The sequence below is a fragment of the Scyliorhinus canicula genome, chromosome 2 (assembly GCF_902713615.1).
Source record: "Scyliorhinus canicula chromosome 2, sScyCan1.1, whole genome shotgun sequence".
In the NCBI taxonomy this organism is placed as follows: Eukaryota; Metazoa; Chordata; class Chondrichthyes; order Carcharhiniformes; family Scyliorhinidae; genus Scyliorhinus; species Scyliorhinus canicula.
This window is the reverse complement of record NC_052147.1, coordinates 94,480,608-94,499,060: the sequence shown is the minus strand read 5'-3', so window position 1 is coordinate 94,499,060 and position 18,453 is coordinate 94,480,608. Positions and strand designations below refer to the sequence as shown.

The 18,453-nt window shown below is 44.5% G+C and overlaps 1 protein-coding gene across 3 annotated transcripts in view; it reads right to left on the bottom strand.

Annotated features, from left to right (window-relative positions):
• dnajc17 (DnaJ (Hsp40) homolog, subfamily C, member 17) overlaps nucleotides 1-18,453 on the bottom strand; it is a 197,509-nt gene that overhangs the window by 59,991 nt on the left and 119,065 nt on the right. Inside the window, exon 11 of one of the 3 annotated variants that reach the window (XR_005458622.1) lies at nucleotides 4,765-4,980. The exons of the other annotated variants lie outside the window; for them this stretch is intronic. The gene's annotated coding sequence lies outside the window, so the exon portion shown is untranslated. The remainder of the gene's footprint in view (nucleotides 1-4,764; nucleotides 4,981-18,453) is intronic. 3 annotated transcript variants of the gene reach the window in all.

The following is an 18,453-nucleotide window of genomic DNA, read 5'->3' as shown; positions in this document are numbered from 1 at the left end:
AAGGAGATTAAAACTGTGCACAGTACTAAAAGTGCTGTCTCACCAGTGGCCTCTGCAGTTACAGTAAGACTTTCTTACTTTTATACTCCAACCCCTTTGCAATAAAGGAAAAAGTTCAATTTGCCTTCCTAATTATTTGCTGTATCTACATGCTAACTTTGAGATTCATGTACATGAGCACCCAGACTTCTCCATATCGCAGTACTCTGCAAACTCTCTCCCTTTAAATAATATACTGCTTTCTATTCTTCCTGCCAAAGTAGAGAACCTCACATTTTCCGACATTATATCTGCTAAATGTTTGCCCACTCAGTTAGCCTATCTATATTCCTTCTCAACCTTGCCTCTTGCCTGAGGTGTGGTGACCCAAAAGGAGAGGGCAGCCTATGGTCCTCGGGGACTATGGTGACCTTCAAACCCCTTTGCAGACTTTGTCTCCTCCTTGCAACTTGCTTTTCTATCTATCTTTCCATTCCAAAAAGTACGTTAGTTGTAAAATGTCTTAAAGCACAATATATGACCAAACTTGATGTTATATGAAATGCAAAACTGATAGTTTCTGATACAGTATGTTACTCACTATATTAACAGTGACAGTTAATATTTGCAATGTTGATTATATGTAAAACATTGAACCCAAAGGGAATATTCAGCGTTTCCAGCCCTTTGGTGTACTATGGCTGAAGGGCCTTAGAGTCACCTTTCCCTATTGTGTCTTGATGGTGGTTGCCCCAAGCCTTAGAGCATCCCTTAGCACGTAGCCTGGACCTTGGAATATGCCAGTCTGCAACACTATTGTGGACAATTCTTTGCACTGGAGGACCAACATGTTTTGGGCAGTCTTTCAGAGTTTAAAAAAAATCATTCATAGGATGTGGGCATTGATGGCTGGGCCAGCATTTATTGCCCATCCCTGACTGCCCTTCAACTGAGCGGCTTGCTTGGCCAGTTAAGAGTCAATCATATTGCTGTGGATCTGAAGTCACATGTAGGCCAGAACATGAAAAGATGGCAGATTTCCTACCTTAAAGGACATTAATGAACAAGATGGGTTTTTACGGCAATCCACAATGTTTCATGGTCATCATTCCACTTTTCATTCTAGGTTTTATTTTATTGAATTAAAATTTCATCATCTGCCATGGTGGATCCATGAGCATTACCATTGGTTTCTGGATCACTAGTCTAGTGAAAATAACACTGCGCCACTGCCTTCCCAGCCGCATCTGATGTTTATCGCGGTGTGTATCCATGGGAACAGCCTGTAGGCTACAGAGTCCTGCGTTTCGGAGGTGCTCTGGAGGAACTGCTCGGGATGAAAAGACACATTCCAAAACGAGTGGGTGACAGACTCTTACCAGCCACAGCCCCTTTCAAATATTCAAAAAGATAAACAGGACAGACAACATAAACAGTTTTGTTTCTACCTCATTCATTTTGTGTTCAGGTTAGTGTTGATTCACAATGGGACAGACTGAAATGGAATATCGGCTTCCTCTGGGCTCCTGGAGCAAAACCTTATTGTAATATGTGAAATATTTATTCCTCTTCTGTTCGAAATAGCACACAAGTCACATTTTAATGTAAAGTCACTACTGTGATTCAAGGTATTTCGGCTGCATATATGTAACGTACTGTCTGTATTTAGACACTATGCTAATCTCCATGAAGTTACAATTAAATACAATTACTTTCATAGGCAGAACTGCACTGTGTGTGTAACTTACAAAGTCTAATTCTTTGTTATGATTGTGGCTAGATTTACAGGAGCTGTCACTCAATAAGATAAGCAATGACTAGCAGTCTATTGGTTGTAAACAGTGCTGCACCATCCCAGTATTGTGCTGTTGTGACAAAAATTATTTTCCAGAGGCTTTATATGTCTGGGGTGTTTATCTGCTTACAGTGAGCCAGGTTACGGTGTCTGGCTATTCATTATAAAAAGCCACTATTTCCAGAAAGGAACTTAACAATGCCCATTTTTAATGGTGGCCATCTATTTGCTTATAGGTGGGTCTGCTACTCAACAACTCAATTCAAGTGCTTACATCAATCTCATTTACAATGTGAACAATACTCATTGGTGTAATTATTGATTCAGCTCTCCCAACTTGATTTTTCTGAAGACAACAGTCTCAGTTGCACATCACGAGGTGAAGCACTTCCTTATAGATCTGGTGCTGCCAGTGGTAAGCACAATTTGAGGTTAGCGCAGGATGTAAGTGATGCCACAAAAGTGAGATGTGATTGCTTAAAGTGTATTTTTTCCCCATAACACATTGGTACTATTAAACTAAACAAGGTTACTGAGTAAGTTTACTTAACCTGCTGTGAAATGGCATGATTTGCACAATGATGAAAGTAACAAATGTAATATTCAACAGGATATTACTGAAAATGCCAGCAGATATTGTTTTAGACTGGTTATACTGCACTACACTGCTATGAGCCCTGTGGGAGATGTCATACTCTGCTACAGCACACAGAGGACCTCTAATGGTATTTAAACTGTCACTGCAGCAAAACACTCAATCCTTCATCAGTGCTTCTTGTTCCAACCAAGTAACCAGTTGTGTACCAGGGCACGGAAACTCAGCTACAAACACTCATAGGTTGTCTCCCATACTATAACCGTCAAGAAAACGCTGGTCAAAGAACTGTGGGAATGGGACATATGACCAAATCTTTCAATGCTAACAGCAGTGAATATTGAGGTGTTTGCTGCTGTTGCATTTTAGGACCCATCAGAAGTCCTGATGCATATAGGTGCTGCAATTGCCTGGAAAGTTTAAACTACCTATGGGTTGATTTGTGCTTCCTGAGACTTCTATGTATGTCTCCTACACCAAACTCCATGTTGGAGACTTGTGCTACATGCACAACACTCACCCAGATACTTACCTTAGAATTGTTGCACTGTTTAATCTCTTGTGTAACTCAATGATTAACAGAGCAGCTTCAACCTCCCCACATCTCCAGCCAGCCCTCAATTTGATCCCCCACCCAATCAGATTATCCACCCCCCACCCTACCGAAGTACCCAACCTCCTGACCTGATCTGACTGTCCACCGCCTCGTTTATAAGGTCTGTATTTCTCAGCTACCTTTGATCTTGATGGATGACTTACAACTATTAAGAAATAATCTTCGATATCTGTGTTGCTTATTCAGCATCTCACGGAAGGACAAAATCATGAACACAACCATCTTTTCAAAGGCAAGCACCATGCTGGCACTCAGTGAGCAGATGCCATTCCCAAGGTTTTTCTGAATGGTGAGGTAGCCAACACAGAGAGAAATAGCAACATTTCCTGTGGGCTTGAGTGACCACCAAAATAATCAGTGACTACAGCAGATTGAAAACAGATGCCAACACCAAAATGAGTAGCCCACAACAAAACCTGATAACCTCCTGTTTTGCGCCACTTGTGGCAGAACCTGCCTTGCCCAGATCGGCCTCTCCAACCATCAACAACAGTGAATCATATGAAACTATTACATTACGAATGGATTTGGTTCATGTCATCATTCCTGTGGATGGAAGGATGCTGCCATTGCCAACAAGCCAGGACACAAAATTGTTAAATTGCCAACCACTTATATCTCCTATGGTCATTTTAGTTTACTGCATCCTTTATAAAAGCTCACTAGAAACTTAGAATGTCATTAATTTGTTATGATGTGGAGATGCCGGCGTTGGACTGGGGTGAGCACAGTAAGAAGTCTTACAACACCAGGTTAATTTGTTAAACATTCATATTAATACAATGTACAATTGAGGAGTCAAATAAATTTGTTAAAACTTCAAGTTTTAAAGTAATAGATCCATAACACTAGCATTTAATGATTTTATAGGGCGGTATGGTAGCACAGTGCTTCACAGCACCAGGGACCTGGGTTCGATTCCCGGCTTGGGTCACTGTCTGTGCGGAGTCTGCATGTTCTCCCTGTGTCTGAGTGGGTTTCCTCCGGGTGCTCCGGTTTCCTCCCACAAGTCCCAAAAGACATGCTTGTTAGGTGAATTGGACATGCTGAATTCTCCCTCAGTGTACCCGAACAGGCGCTGGAGTGTGGCGACTACTAAGGGATTTTCCCAATAACTTCATTGCAGTGTTAATGTAAATCTACTTGTGACACTAATAAACATTATTATTACTCAAATATTTGTGAGAAAAATAACCACTGTGTGTAATATTAAACAGTTCTTTCAAGTATTGTGGTTGGTTTGATGACCCAGATCACCAGGACTAGCAGGACGTCCAGGACTAGCAGCACTTCCAGGTCCAGATCAGACTTTCTGAAGGTTGTAATGAACCTCCTTGTATTTGAATTCTGCATTCTGCAACTACTACAGCTCCAAGAATAGAAAGGAGAAAACAGTTTCTGTTTCTTCTTCATCTGCTTTCTCTTCACTAATCCGGAGTGCCTTTTTGGCTGTACTGTTTTTTTCTTTATACTGGTCCCAAGCCTGTCAACTTTTCACACTAGATTCTCGCTCCCTTCACTGATCTCCACACTTTGCCTCATTCTTTGATGCTATTCTCTTCCATTTTCAGTGATTCCGGTCTCCCCCTCCTTCCTCCTGCACTATCTTCCCTTTGATGTTTCCTTCTTGACTTCTCTTCCCACTACACTACACCACTTTCTCTGCTATTGTATCCAACCTTAGTGCTGTAGTTTATAACTCACTCACCCACCATACATACCCACTCCTCACCCAACTCACCTCACTCATACACATTCAAACAGGACCTTTAAACTTACCATACAGCAGTTAGTACTGCAAAAAGTGGGAGCGTCCTGTCTTCCCTGACTCTGCTGCACTTCGATGGAGTTCCCCAATGGATACTGCACTCCACATAACTGGGAAAGCTGTGCTTGGAAGATCGAGCAAGAAATGTGGAGCAACGGCGAGCCAGAAAACGTCTGAGCAAATCATCGATGATTGCCTCTCCTCTGAAGATCCGAGCCATTATTCCACTAAGGTTTAGAGAGATTATTAGAAGAACTTCATCACGACTACACATAGATAATCCGGATGAAAGCCAAAGTACAAAACAATTTTTGGGGTCTAAATGTAACAGAGATATTGACGAATTGGTGAAAAAGTGTGCAGTATGTCTCACAATGAGAAATTATCCAATCAAGGTTTCTTTCATTCTATGGTCAAACAAAAAGAAAACCGTGGGAATGAGGACACACAGATTTCTTTGAAGTGGACAGGAAAGATTGCTTTGTTTTGGTTGCTGAGTGGATAAATGTTGATTCAATGCCCAAAACCACAAGTGCCAAAACTACTGAGATTTTGAGAGGTTGGTTTGCAATTTATGGGTTGTCAAAGGTGTCAGATAACAGTACACAGTTACACCATTAGAGTTTGAAGTATTTCTGAGTAAGAATGGAGTCAAGCACATTCTAATGCCATCATATCACCCAGCATCAAACGGTGTTGGAGAAAGTTGTGTACAGATTACAAAGAGATCTTTGGTTAGGTGACAAGCCAGGCATGATTTCTATGCTGCCCTTCCAACACAGGCTTGTCAATATTTTGTTCTCTTACAGGATAACCCCACAGCCTGACGTCAATAGCTAAGTGAGAAAAGTAAAATAAAGTGAAGATAAATCATGATACACGAGAGTGTTCAGGCCAGTCAGAAGGTCATGGCGTAAGAATGTGTTTGGAGTTGCAAAGAGACTATATAGTTTCCAAGCTTCCCAGTGTCAGATTTGTGGGGTGCAGTAAAGATGTGCTGGGGACTCCCTCTCGGAACTTTACAGGTAAATGTACCAAAATTGCCGAGAAGGCGAAACTTCCCAGGGTAACTGTGCTGGGAACCATCCAAAAATGCGTTTTAAATCGCTAACTTGTCAGGTGGTTCTGCCAGGGTTACACTAATCGCTACTCAGAAAAAGTTAGAACAATTAAAACCTCTTCTAACTTCTGGGTAACTATTGTAAAGACCCAGGCAGACCCTCCAGACACCGACTACCCCCTCTTCCCACAGTTCTCACCGTCCCAACTTCCCAAGGGTTCCCTGACCCGCGGACCCATCCCAACAACTCCACCCCCCCCCTCCCCAAACTGATCTGTAGACCTTATCTGACGCCCGACCCAACCCGCATTCCCGATCTGACCTCCTGACCCGACCTGACTCCCCACACCGACCTGCAGACCCGACTGCCTCAGTGACCTACCCACGCACCCAATCCCGCCCCTTCAAACCCACAGATCCGACCCCCTTCTCGACCGCTGACCCACCCGAACCTTCAGACCAACCCCAATTCTCCCCACCCCCTGACCTCTAAATCTCCACCCACCTCAACATCCAAATCCCCCAATCACCATTTGATACAATCAGATGCTGGGAGAGCTGTGTCAAGCTAATGGAAAAGGAAGAAGCCACCTAGGCAGAAAAAGCAAGAAACCGGACAGGTTAATTGAAAGTATCTAGAAAGGTTAAGTACATAAAGTACTGAGGGAGTATACATCAACCCAGATGATGTTGTCATTTATTTCATTGCTCTTCGTGGGAACTTGCTGTACACAAATTGCATGCCATGTATGCCTACGGTAACAACACTGACCAAAGTTCAAAATTTATACACTGGCTGTCATAGTTTTGGGACGTGTTCTACAGGAATGCAAGTTCTTTCATTTTTTAGGGGATTGCAGGTACAGCCCCTTGATCTGCACTGTACAGTTACTGGAACTCAATTTGGGTAGTAACTAGCAATACAATTATTACTCACGCCCAGGATCAAAGAGAAGTAAAGCAGCCAGGGCTCCGAAACCTTGCTGCTCATATCTGCTGGAAAGTACAGATGCTTCCTCAAGTCAAGTAGTTTGCTCAGATTCACTACCTTTATTCTTACAGGAAGATTGGTCATGTGAATGAGGTACTGGATAGTGACCAGCACCTTTGAAACTCTAAACAAAGACCCAAATGTCTTCAGGAAAGTAGAAAAAAATGGGCTTAATGTAATAGTTTTCTGATGCTTAATTTTATGTGGAAACACTTTTGAACTTCAAATTTTCATTTAAATTATAGCTGCATATATCCTTATTTGGTATTACTGTAACTGTAACCATGTAATGGGGAAGTATGTGTCCTGGGGTATTTATTTGCTGTAACCTGTTTCGATACATGTTTGTAATAAAATACAGTAAAAAAAATGTAAGGGTATTTGATGGCAATGCAAGCAATTGTGACACTTTCATCACAGGCAAAATGCTCAGAGAAATGGGCAGCACAGTAGCAAGTACTGTGGCTTCACAACGCCAGGGTCCCAGGTTTGATCCCCTGCTGGGTCACTGTCTGTGCGGAGTCTACACGTTCTCCCCGTGTCTGCGTGGGTTTCCTCCAGGTGCTCCGGTTTCCTCCCATAGTCCAAAGATGTGCAGGTTAGGTGGATTGGCCATGATAAATTGCCCTTAATGTCCAAAAAGGTTAGGAAGGGTTATTGCGTTTCGGGGATAGGGTGGAAGTGAGGGCTTAAAGTGGGTCGGTGCAGGCTTGATGGGCCGAATGGCCTCCTTCTGCACTGTATGTTCTATGAAAGCTCAAATCTTTGCGTATCAGTGGTTTAATGACCAACTTGCAACCGTCTTCCATTTGGTTGGGTATAGTTGAGCAGGTCTCTGTGCTTTGGCGATTTGAAGATGATGCACCTTATGATGGAAATTCAGAAGAGTAATCTGCTACGTGACCCAGGGAGGACCACCGTACTATAGTAAACCACCGATCGCTGCACAGCTGAGATTTGCAACTGTATGTTCTCCAGTCCAGTTCCTTACTGATTTTGGCTGGGTTACCAAGTATAGAGTGACTGTGGCTAATAGGTGAGGAGAGGGGCGGCATGGTGGTTAGCACTGTTCCCTCACAGTGCCAGGGACCCAAGATCAATTCCTGCCTTGGGTGACTGTCTGAGTGGAGTTTTCACTTTCTCTCTGTGTCTGTGTGGGTTTCCTCCTGGTGCTCTGGTTTCCTCCCACAGTCTAAAGATGTACAGGTCACGTGGATTGGGTATGTTAAAATTGCCCCTTAGAGCCAGTTATGTGCAGGTTAAGTGGGGATATGGGGTTAGGGTGGGGGAGTGGCCCTAGGTAGGGTTCTGTTTCAGAGAGTCGGTGCAGACTCTTTCTGCACTGTAAGAATTCTATGGAAGGGCAGAGAAACTGATGAAAGTTATCCCACAAGCCTTAAAGTAACATCTTCCATCACTGGGACTTTAGTCCAGGGGCAAATACTACACAAGGGACCAAGGAGTCAATACACAAACACCTAGCTTCATTGTGAATGTTAGCATGCAACTGCAACGTGCATCATAATTAAGTCTCTCACACAATATCCCTGAATACACAATTCCAGCTGGGGTCAGAAGTGGGTAATCAGAAACAGGATACTTGACAGATTTTTTCAGTTAAATCAAGGATGGCAACATCAGATCAGTTGACTAAGCACAGACTGGAAATCTAAACTGGAATCTTCTAACTTATATGACGTTGCCTAGTTTCTGGATAAACTTAATGACTCACCATGGAGCTCACTTTCTACTTCAGCTATTAACTGTGGCTCAATGGCTAACACTCTTGCTTCCAAGTCAGAAATTGCAGGCTGAAATCCTCATCTGAAGACTGGAGCACAGAAACTGGGCTTAGTACAGCACTGAGTGGGAGTGCTACATTGCTGGAGGTGCGGATTTATGGATGAGACATTAATCTGCCCTCTGGGGTGGACATGAAAGGTTCCATGGTACTATTCCAAAGGGGAAGGCGGGATAGAGCAGGGTGGATGGTGCTCGAGAGTGGGGAATCAACACCAACAGAGAGATCACTTGGTCATCATCACAAGGCTGTTTCATGGGATCTTGCTGTGCATACGTTGGTTGCTGGGTTTCCTATATTACAACACTGGCTACACTTCAAAAGTAATTTGCTGGCAGCAAATCAATTTGGGACATTCTGAGGTTGTGAAAGGTTCAAGACAGTTCTTTCTTTTGACTAGGAATCATGCTGGCAGAGATTCTATACAACAAAAATAAATGGGAAAGGGCTTTGGTGACAGGGATTCTATATAATGGAAGTGACTAGAAAAGGTCAACCGTCAACCCATCAACCAACTCAGCCAGGTATTTCAGCCAGTAGATTAATGTATTTATCCATGACACACTGCAATACAAATTCTCCGTGGCTCCTCATGTAGAGAGAGGTTACTTGGGTGAAGAACTGGAGAAATGTTGGTGCTTATGGAACCAAGCACTTTCAGGGCAAGGGCAATCAACCAATCTGTATTGAGGAAATATTTCCCCTCCCTATCCTGGGACACGGAGGCCAATTGATCACCAGAACCTATTGTGTGTTAAGGTCTAGACAAGTAGGAAAACACAAAAAAAGTTCCCAAACAACAAAAATCCAGATGATTGTGGCCTCATCAAAATCCATCCCTCAGCCAACACAACTAAAGCCAATTAACTATTCATTTACTCATCTGCAGTTTGTGGATCACTGTTGTGTGCCAAGTGGTTGTTTTACCTGCCCACAGAGTACATTTTGAAGTGCTTTGGGACATGTATTTCAACATGTCCTTTATATCTATCAAACATTTAGGTGTGGGATTCTCCCAATGGGAATCTAAATGCCAATGCCGGAGTAAAAACCGGAGTGTTTTACTCCGGCGTCGGCGCCTGTTCCCAGACCTCTATTCTCCGCCCTCCGTGGAGCTAGCAGGGGCGTTGTGCGATTTATGGTGGCGGGGTCTCGACACGGCATCAGAGATGTGGCGCCGCATAAAAGACGCGCCGCCTTGGGTCCCGCGCATGCGCAGTTGGGCCGGCGCCAACTAGTCCTCACCCAGGCCGCCCCACACAAAAATGGCTCATGGAACCAGGCTTTCCGGCGGAAGAAAGGAGGCCCACCAACAGAGAGGCCAGCCCGCTGAATGGTGGGTCCCGATCGCGGGCCAGGCCATTCCGGAGGGCCTTCCAGTGGTTGAGTCACTTATTGTCTTTGCTAACGAAAGCAATAAGAAACAAAACATTTTATTATATGGGATTATAGTACTGTACTAGAATTGTCAGTTCATTATAACCAGGTCATAAACCGGCAATGTTTATACAATATCCATCAAGGTAGTCATCACTGTGGATCAACCACATGAACAGACTAGCTGAGAAAATATAAAGCACTTCAATGTGTGTATTATGAAAAATGATAGAAGGCAAAGAATAGAGGAATAGCTCACTGTGTCGCATTGAGGGGTCAGCATGATAACTGTAATATGACTGGAGTTTTTTCTCTTGCAGTTCATAAAGCAAATGGGAACTCCAAAGTGAGATTAGTACCCGACAATCACTTCCACTTCTCAATGACCCGCGAAAGGTTTTATAATGGTTGACGGCACGGTAGCACAGTGGTTAGTTGTGGGTCCCAGGTTCGATTGGCTCACTGTCTGTGCGGAGTCTGCATCTTCTCCCTGTGTTTGCGCGGGTTTCCTCCGGATGCTCCGGTTTCCTCCCACAAGTCCCAAAACACGTGCTGTTAGTGAATTGGACATTTTGAATTCTTCCTCTGTGGACCCGAATAGGCGGCGGAGAGTGGCGACTAAGGGATTTTCACAGCAACTTCCTTGCAGTGTAAATGTAAGCCTACTTGTGACAATAAAGATTATTATAAAAAAGCTACTTCAACTACAGCTCTTCACACCCCATATCCTGTATGACTCCATCCCATTCTCTCAGTTCCTTTGCCTCCATCGCTTCTGTTCTGACCACTTTCCAAAATGGTGCTGCCAACAGGGATTTTTACAGTAACTTCAGTGCAGTGCTGATGTAAGCCTACTTGTGACAATGATAACGATTATTATTGTAATTCCTATGGGCTCTTTGGATAATGCAAGCAGCAGAACCAGTGAAGAATTCAAAGCTCTGAATGCAGTTACACAGTTACAGTGGAACAAAGATAAGGCAAGGTGCCTTCTACTTATTCTTTTGGTTGCTTAATATTGTTGGTGACATGAGTTATGTATTCAAAAAGGCAATACATTTTTAATTCCTGCACCGTAGCTTCCAGAGCACAGCCAATTTCCTCTTAGCCGGCAGCTGAAAGGAAGATGATAATGACTTGGCAACAATATCCACTTGGCAACAGCATCACACCAGTATGAGTTTTCCTGCCCCACTCGCAGGGCATGGCATATCCTCCAGCTGGCATGTCCACTCGAAAGGTTAATCAGATTGGGGGAGGAAGGGGAGGGATGAGGAATAAGATTCCTTCCGGGCATAAATATTTGTTTGCCAAACTATAGTTTATCCCTGCTGCTTCTGCCCTCAGCTGCCCTCTCCATTATTTTTTCTTGCTGGCTGATCCTACATAAGACTCACTAGCACTGCTGAAACTCACCGGGAGGCATTTTCTATCTCTGTAGCTAATATTAATGGTCATGCAGCTGTTTCTACTGAATCGTTCTGCTTCTATTTTCTTGTGGTTGGTTCAACATCTGTGCAGTTTTCTCTTCAATTTTTGCCTTAGGGCAAAACATAGTTGTCTCAACAACTCTCAAGTTCCTTATTAAAAAAAAAGCGAACCAATATTTCTTGCTCAATTGGTTCAATTCTTAGCCTCCGGGTTAAATGGGCATATATGTGAACAGGATGAGCATGTTTTGCAGATAGATATTCCAGTGCAGTAGAGGGGGCTTTCTGAAGGTGCCACATTTTGGATGAGACCTGAAAACTGTTCAGGCAGTCACTAAACATCCCAGAGAGAGTAAAGGGCTGTCCTGATGTCCTAGTCAACCTAAACAAGCAAGAACTCATTGCATCCTTCATATTTACTTTTATGTGGAATCTTGCTGCCATAAATTGATTGCAGTATTTACCTGCCTAACACTCAACTATAATTTAAAGTTTAATAATTTGTTGGATTGCTCTGTGCATTATGACCAGCTGCTAAATAAATGCAAGCTCTTTCCACCCACCTCATGTTTTCTCCAATGTTTTTCACTTGAGGACGTTGCCTGAATTACGAACTCCGCCTCCCTGCCTTCACTTTGCTGTACATATGTAAAATCAAAATACCGCCTACACAGAAATTAAATCTGTCCATGAACAAATAAATTGATGTTTTTAACCTGGTAGAGGCTATAGGTTAGATCAGAAACCATAACTGTGGAAACCAGGGGCGGCATTCTCCCCTACCCGGCGTGACGGAGGGTGCCGGCGTTGGGGAGTAGCGCCAACCACTCAGGGGTCAGGCCTCCCCAAAGGTGGGGAATTCTCCCCACCTTTGGGGGCCAGCCCCGCGCCGGAGCGGTTGGCACCAGAAGACTGGCGCAAAAAAACCGGCGCCCCCGGCAGCGGGGCTGGCCGAAAGGCTTTCGCCGGTCGGCGCATGCGCCGACAGTGACGTCAGCGGCAGCTGGCCGCTGACGTCACTGACGGCGCATGCGCGATGTGGGGTTCTCTTCCGCTTCCGCCATGGCGGAGGCCGTGGCAGACACGGAGGAAAATAGTGCACCCAGGGCACTGGCCCGGAGTCCCGAAGTGCAGTAAACCTTCTTAAGGGCAGTTTTAAAATATCTTCGCTGGATCAGGAGAAAGGTTCCCAGATTTGAGTACCATTCCTGTACTGTGTGGCAACTATAGCTGATTATTCAATTTGGATGTTGTTGGGGGAACAAGGTCTTACAGAGTTCTGGTATCATAGGTGTATTGTGTAACAGGGGGTACGTCCTATAGAAACTGTGTGTGTTTAATAATTCATATATCTGAATTGCGTGAGAGTAGAGTCGTCCTGTTTGTGTGTATTGGTCTTTACTTTAATAAATAGTCTTTAATAATTGTTACATGACGACTGGGCAATTTATTCTCACTGGGGTTTCACTTATATCCTTACACCAAACAAAAACTTTACCCCTATGAACCGGTGTCCCAAATTGGGATACCCTTACTACATGACAGGCCCCAATTTTATTCGCTCAATCCTTGGTGACCATGTCTTCAGCTGCCAAGGCTGTTTTGGAATTCCATCCCAAAACCTGCTGTCCCTCTTTCCTCCTTTAAGACACTTCCTTAAACCTACTTCCTTGACCAATCTACACCAATGTCCTATGCTCCTCCGAATCAAATTTTGTTCGACAACACTCTCATTAATCCCTTGGGATTTTTCCCATGTTAAAGAAGCTGTATAAATACAAGTTGTTGCTGCTGCCTCTAATCTCATTTCACCTGGATAATACAATTGGTCTGTCCAAAAATCACAAATGATCAATTAGTTTTACATAAGTATAATAAAAATATATGATTTAGGATATACTTATAATCCACAGGAAGAGAAATCCAGACAATGATCACAACTGTGAATGAATCTGTAACAAAGGGTACTGAAGCTGTTGTATTCCCAATTAAGGTCACCTCAGTTACAATCAAGTGGTGATTGAACTGGCACTGTATGGAGCGAACTAAATTTGGTTAAATTGGAAGAGAGCGAGTACAATCCAAAGACCAGCTGCAAAATCAAATCAAAAACACCATTGTCTTTCGTGCTGGGTCAGGAACACATTTTTAAAATAAAAGGGATGCTGAATAGATAATCAGATATCCTGCACAGAACACATTTGTGAAATAAAAACATGATGAAGTCTGGATTTTCAGCTCCCACTGTGAGGCTGTGAATTATTCCCATAATTCAATTATTATACACTGTGAATTATTCCCATAATTCAATGACTTTAAAGAAAATAACCAAAATAAAAAAAATCAATATTTACCCAGGTCAGGTGAGTATTTGACCTTTTTTAAAAATTTGGATGAATGAGCAACTCACAGGGGAGCAACTCTATTTGAATCAGTCAGCACAGCTGATGTTGCTGCTCCTTCCCATTAGCTCATGGGTTGCTTTGCATTTTTCCTTTTGTTTTTAGGAGTTCATCTTTCTCTCAATTTCATTTTACGATGGCTGCCCTTCATATTTTTTGCATGTGAAATATTAATGAATTTACAACAGATGTCCTTGACCTGCTGAATGTTCATGTGGGTCCACCACTTTAGCAATCAGCTCGCATGTGTGCTTTGCCTTTCCCCTGCTCTTAAGTTCCTGTGGTGGTCCACATCCCTGTGAACTGGGAGCTCTTCCCAAGCTTGGCTAAAATGGGCATTCCTTGGGGGGGGGGGGGGGGGGGGGGGGGGGGGTGTCACGTGATGCGAGTGTGGGAGCGGTTGCATTTTCACGAGCTCCTGCTCTGCTCATCATTTAATCCTTCATTTTATTTGCACATTCCATATTTGATTTTTCTTGGGCTACATGGCTACATGGTGTCCCTGGAAGTTCCTGATTGTGTTTTTGCAAGGAGGAGCAGAGATAAAATGCTATAATCCCTCTTTTTCTTGTGTCTGTTGGAGTGGGCTGGGATGTGGCCTAGTTTGCAGTGGCGCAGTTGCTACTGAATGGCCTTTTGCCTCGGCGGTGCTGCATGCATCGGATGATGGTTACCATCAAAGATGTCTTGGCAGACGATATCGGCTATGCGATGCAGGTTGTTGGAGCTCAGTTTGAAGAATCGCAGGGTGCTTTTAGAAGAACGGTGGAGTTGCATGAGCGGGTTCTTGCACTCAAAAGAGCACTTTTCCTTTTTAGGGACCGCGTGGTCGAAACTCTACTATAGATGGTGCGTCATCAATCTTGACGGGTTCCGGAGATGGGGGCTAAGTGGGGTGTGTCCCTGAACCCGGTCCCTGGCAAGAGCTGGGAGTCAAGTTCCCAATTGAGTTTGAAAATTGACTTCCATGCTTTGGTAATCCTGATTTTGAGGCTGGGTACATTAGATTCAATGGAGCACAATGTATCCTGTCTTCAAGGCCTGGGGTCAGTTGGTCCCACCAATCACTAATCTTGTATCTTCCTGTTCTCGATGCTAGTCATGAGGGATTGGAGGTGGCCGAGCAGATAGAGTCATTCCTCCCGGCTGCAGCCGAAGCTGTGGACCACCTGGGCATCGGAGAGACAGCATGGTGGAAGTGATTGTATCACGTGCTTCAATCGCTGGAATCCTTCAGAAATCCTGAAGAGTGCTTCTTGATCCTGCTTTATTTTCTTTGCCTTCTCGTGCAACATGGAAGATGTCTTTACCCTGCAATTTACCCTGCAGTTCTTCTATAAACCTTCACATTACTTACTGTTGATAATTTACTGCTGTTTTTTATCTTATAGGGGAGTGTGAAATGTGAGCGTGATGGCCTGTGTTGCTGATTATCTTGTTCTCACAAAATCATATTGAGTCAATTATGGGAAGTGTGATTTGTGCAGTTTTACTCCTTCTGGTTACAAAGAAAACGAGTGGAGCCGGGGCGGGATAAAGTGTGGGTAGATTCAGTCCTCACTGAAATTGGGGATAGCCCCCCCCCCCCCAGTTAGAGCGCATCCATTTTGGGGTTTTCCTTTTGGGCTTAATTTAAAAAAAATTATAGTTGAGTTTAAGAATACATGTCTTTATCCTCCGTTGGCCTGGGCAGAGTTTGTATCCTGGAGAGGAGTGGGTTCCTCCTGATTCCTCGAGGCTGAGGTTTTCTTTGCCTCCGCTTGGGGCTCTCTCTTTACTCCTCCCTTGAGTTATCAGAATGTGATGATTAATTTTGCACGTGCTGAGATGGGACTGATATTTATGGCTGGCTTGTTGAGGAGGGAGGTTGCTTTGGTTTCTTCCTGCTACAGTGGGATTGTCTTATGAGCAAAGGTTAAATAGGCTGGGACTTTAGGCGTTGGAATTTAGAAGAATGAGAGGTGATCTCATTGAAACATATAAAGGGCTCAACAGGATAAATGCTAAGATGATATTTCCCCTCATGGGAGAGTCTAGGACTAGATGGCATAGTCTTAGAGTAAAGGGGTGCCCATTTAAGACTGAGATGAGGAAGAATTTCTTGCCAGAGAGAGCAGTAGGGACAGAGTCGTTGTACATATATTTAACAGTGAGATAAGGTTTTTGATCAGTGAGGGAATCAAGGGTTACGGGGAAAGGACAGGAAAGTTGATGTGAGGAATGTCGGATCAGCCATGATCGACTGAATGGCGGAGCAGGCTCGAGGAGGCAAGTGGCCCATCCCTGTTCCTAATTCTTGTGGTTTTATGGTGGCTGTTTTAAGTTAGGTTGTGTGTTCTTTCCTTGGGGTTTTTTCTCTTGTTCTCCTCATCCAGATTATTGGTTCTTATCCTGATCTGGTCCGGTTGTTTGGGGGGGTGGGGTGCAGTTTATCATCCCTCCCTCCCAAAGTTCCCAGTTGTTGGGTTTCTTGACGGTTCTTTTTCTTGGGTGGGCCTCCCCCTGGATTGGGAAAATGATCCTCTTTCTATTAGTATGTGTGGGGATGGTGTGTAGCCCTGTAAGGGGTTGCAAAGGAATAGGCTCGGTGGCGGTGCAGGTTCTTGGGGTGTACTGGTGGTCCTGGGGGTATAGTTTCTTGCGAGTCGGTTGGTGCTGGGCTAGGCCCGAAGCCGTGGATATTACTCTGTTGACCCTAGGACCTCAGGATGTTCCTCTTTGAGGGTGCTTGTGAGGGAGGGTGGGGGGGGGGGGGGGGGGGGGGGGGCGGCGAAAGATGAACATCTTGGTAGGCTAGGTTTTGCTTCTCTGGTATATGGAGGCCTGGGGATGGGCCGAGTTCAGTGCCTTGGTGAATATCCTGCCCCCCCCCCCCCCCCCCCCCCCCCCCCCCCCCCCCCCCCCCCCCCCCCCGCCCGCCCCGGGAGTGGGACACCTTCCTTGTTGACTGAGTGGCCTGTTCTCCTCTTCACTGGTGGATGCTGGGCAGGATTCAGGGAGGCATGGAGTCTGTGTTGGGTCCCGATCCTTTGTTGTCAGATGGGTCAGTTTTGGTAGCTTTACTCCTTTCCTCCTTTTCTCTCTTGGGAGGCCCTGAAGGTTTGTCATCTGGTGGATTCGTTCTGGTAGTTTTAGCTCTTTTCTTTATTTTCTCCCTTGGGGGGCCCTGAATATTTGATCATTATCTGAACATGTTGTTGTTAGTCCTCTCTTTACAATTGTATGGAATTATTTTGGTTCTGACCTAGGCCGGTATTGGGGTTTGGTTGCGTTGTGTTGCATGTATGTAGCTCCCCTTACAACTGGTGTTTCTGTGTATTTTTTGTTTTTGTAAGGATGGGTATGATGAATCCTTTCTTGGGTTCTCCATGGACGCAGATGGGGGGCAGTGGTGTAGTGGTACTGTCGCTGGACGAGTAATCCAGGGAACCAGAGTCATTCACTGAGATGGTGCAATTCAAATTTAATTTTAACAAAATCTGGAATTACAAGTTTAAAGATGACCATGAAACCATTGTAAATTGTTGTAAAAACCCATCTGGTTCACTAATGTCCTTAAGGAAATCTGCCGTCCTTACCTGGTCTGGCCTACATGTGACTCTAGACCCACAGCAATGTGGTTGCTTCTTAAATGCCCTCAGGGATGGGGCAATAAATGTTGGCTCAGCTAGCGACGCCCACATCCAATGAATGAATTAAAAAATTGGATCTGATATCTGGGACGAGGAGGCTGTGATGGCTTGTTGAGTTGAGGGGGATGTACATTGGTGTGCACCCGAACATGGCTTGGGAAATTTATCCTGATTTCTCATAATGATCGCGGGCTTGTGCAGCTTCGAAGGTGCGCACATTTTATCATGTTTTCACTATCTTAGCCTGCTTGTCCCTCGGTCTCTAGTGGGCGACACGGTAGCACAGCGGTTAATACTGTTGCTTCACAGCGCCAGGGACCCGGGTTTGATTCCCGGCTTGGGTCACTGTCTTTGCGGAATTCTCCCCTTGTTGTGTTGGTTTCCTCCAGATGCTCCAGTTCCTCCCACAAGTCCCAAAAGATGTGCTTGTTGGGTGAACTGGACATTCTGAATTCTCCTTCAATGTCCCCAAACAGGAGCCAGGATGTGGCGACTAGGGGCTTTTTACAGTAACTTCACTGCAGCGTTAATGTAAGCCTACTTGTGACACTAATAAAGATTATTATTAGTGGGACTATAGGAGTATCTAGTTTTGTCTAATGATTGTATTGTGCCAGTTGTGAAGTCATTCGCCTGTTCCATTTTGTGTTCACGTTAAGCAGTTTTCTTCTTCTTGTTTATGGTGATGTGTAATTTTGTAACTTTGTTGTTTTATTCTTTAAATAAAGGGGCAGCAGGGTAGCATGGTGGTTAGCATAAATGCTTCACAGCTCCAGGGTCCCAGGTTCGATTCCCGGCTGGGTCACTGTCTGTGTGGAGTCTGCACGTCCTCCCCCTGTGTGCGTGGGTTTCCTCCGGGTGCTCCGGTTTCCTCCCACAGTCCAAAGATGTGCAGGGTTAGGTGGATTGTCCATGCTAAATTGCCCGTAGTGTCCTAATAAAAGTAAGGTTAAGGGGCGGTTGTTGGGTTACGGGTATAGGGTGGATACGTGGGTTTGAATAGGGTG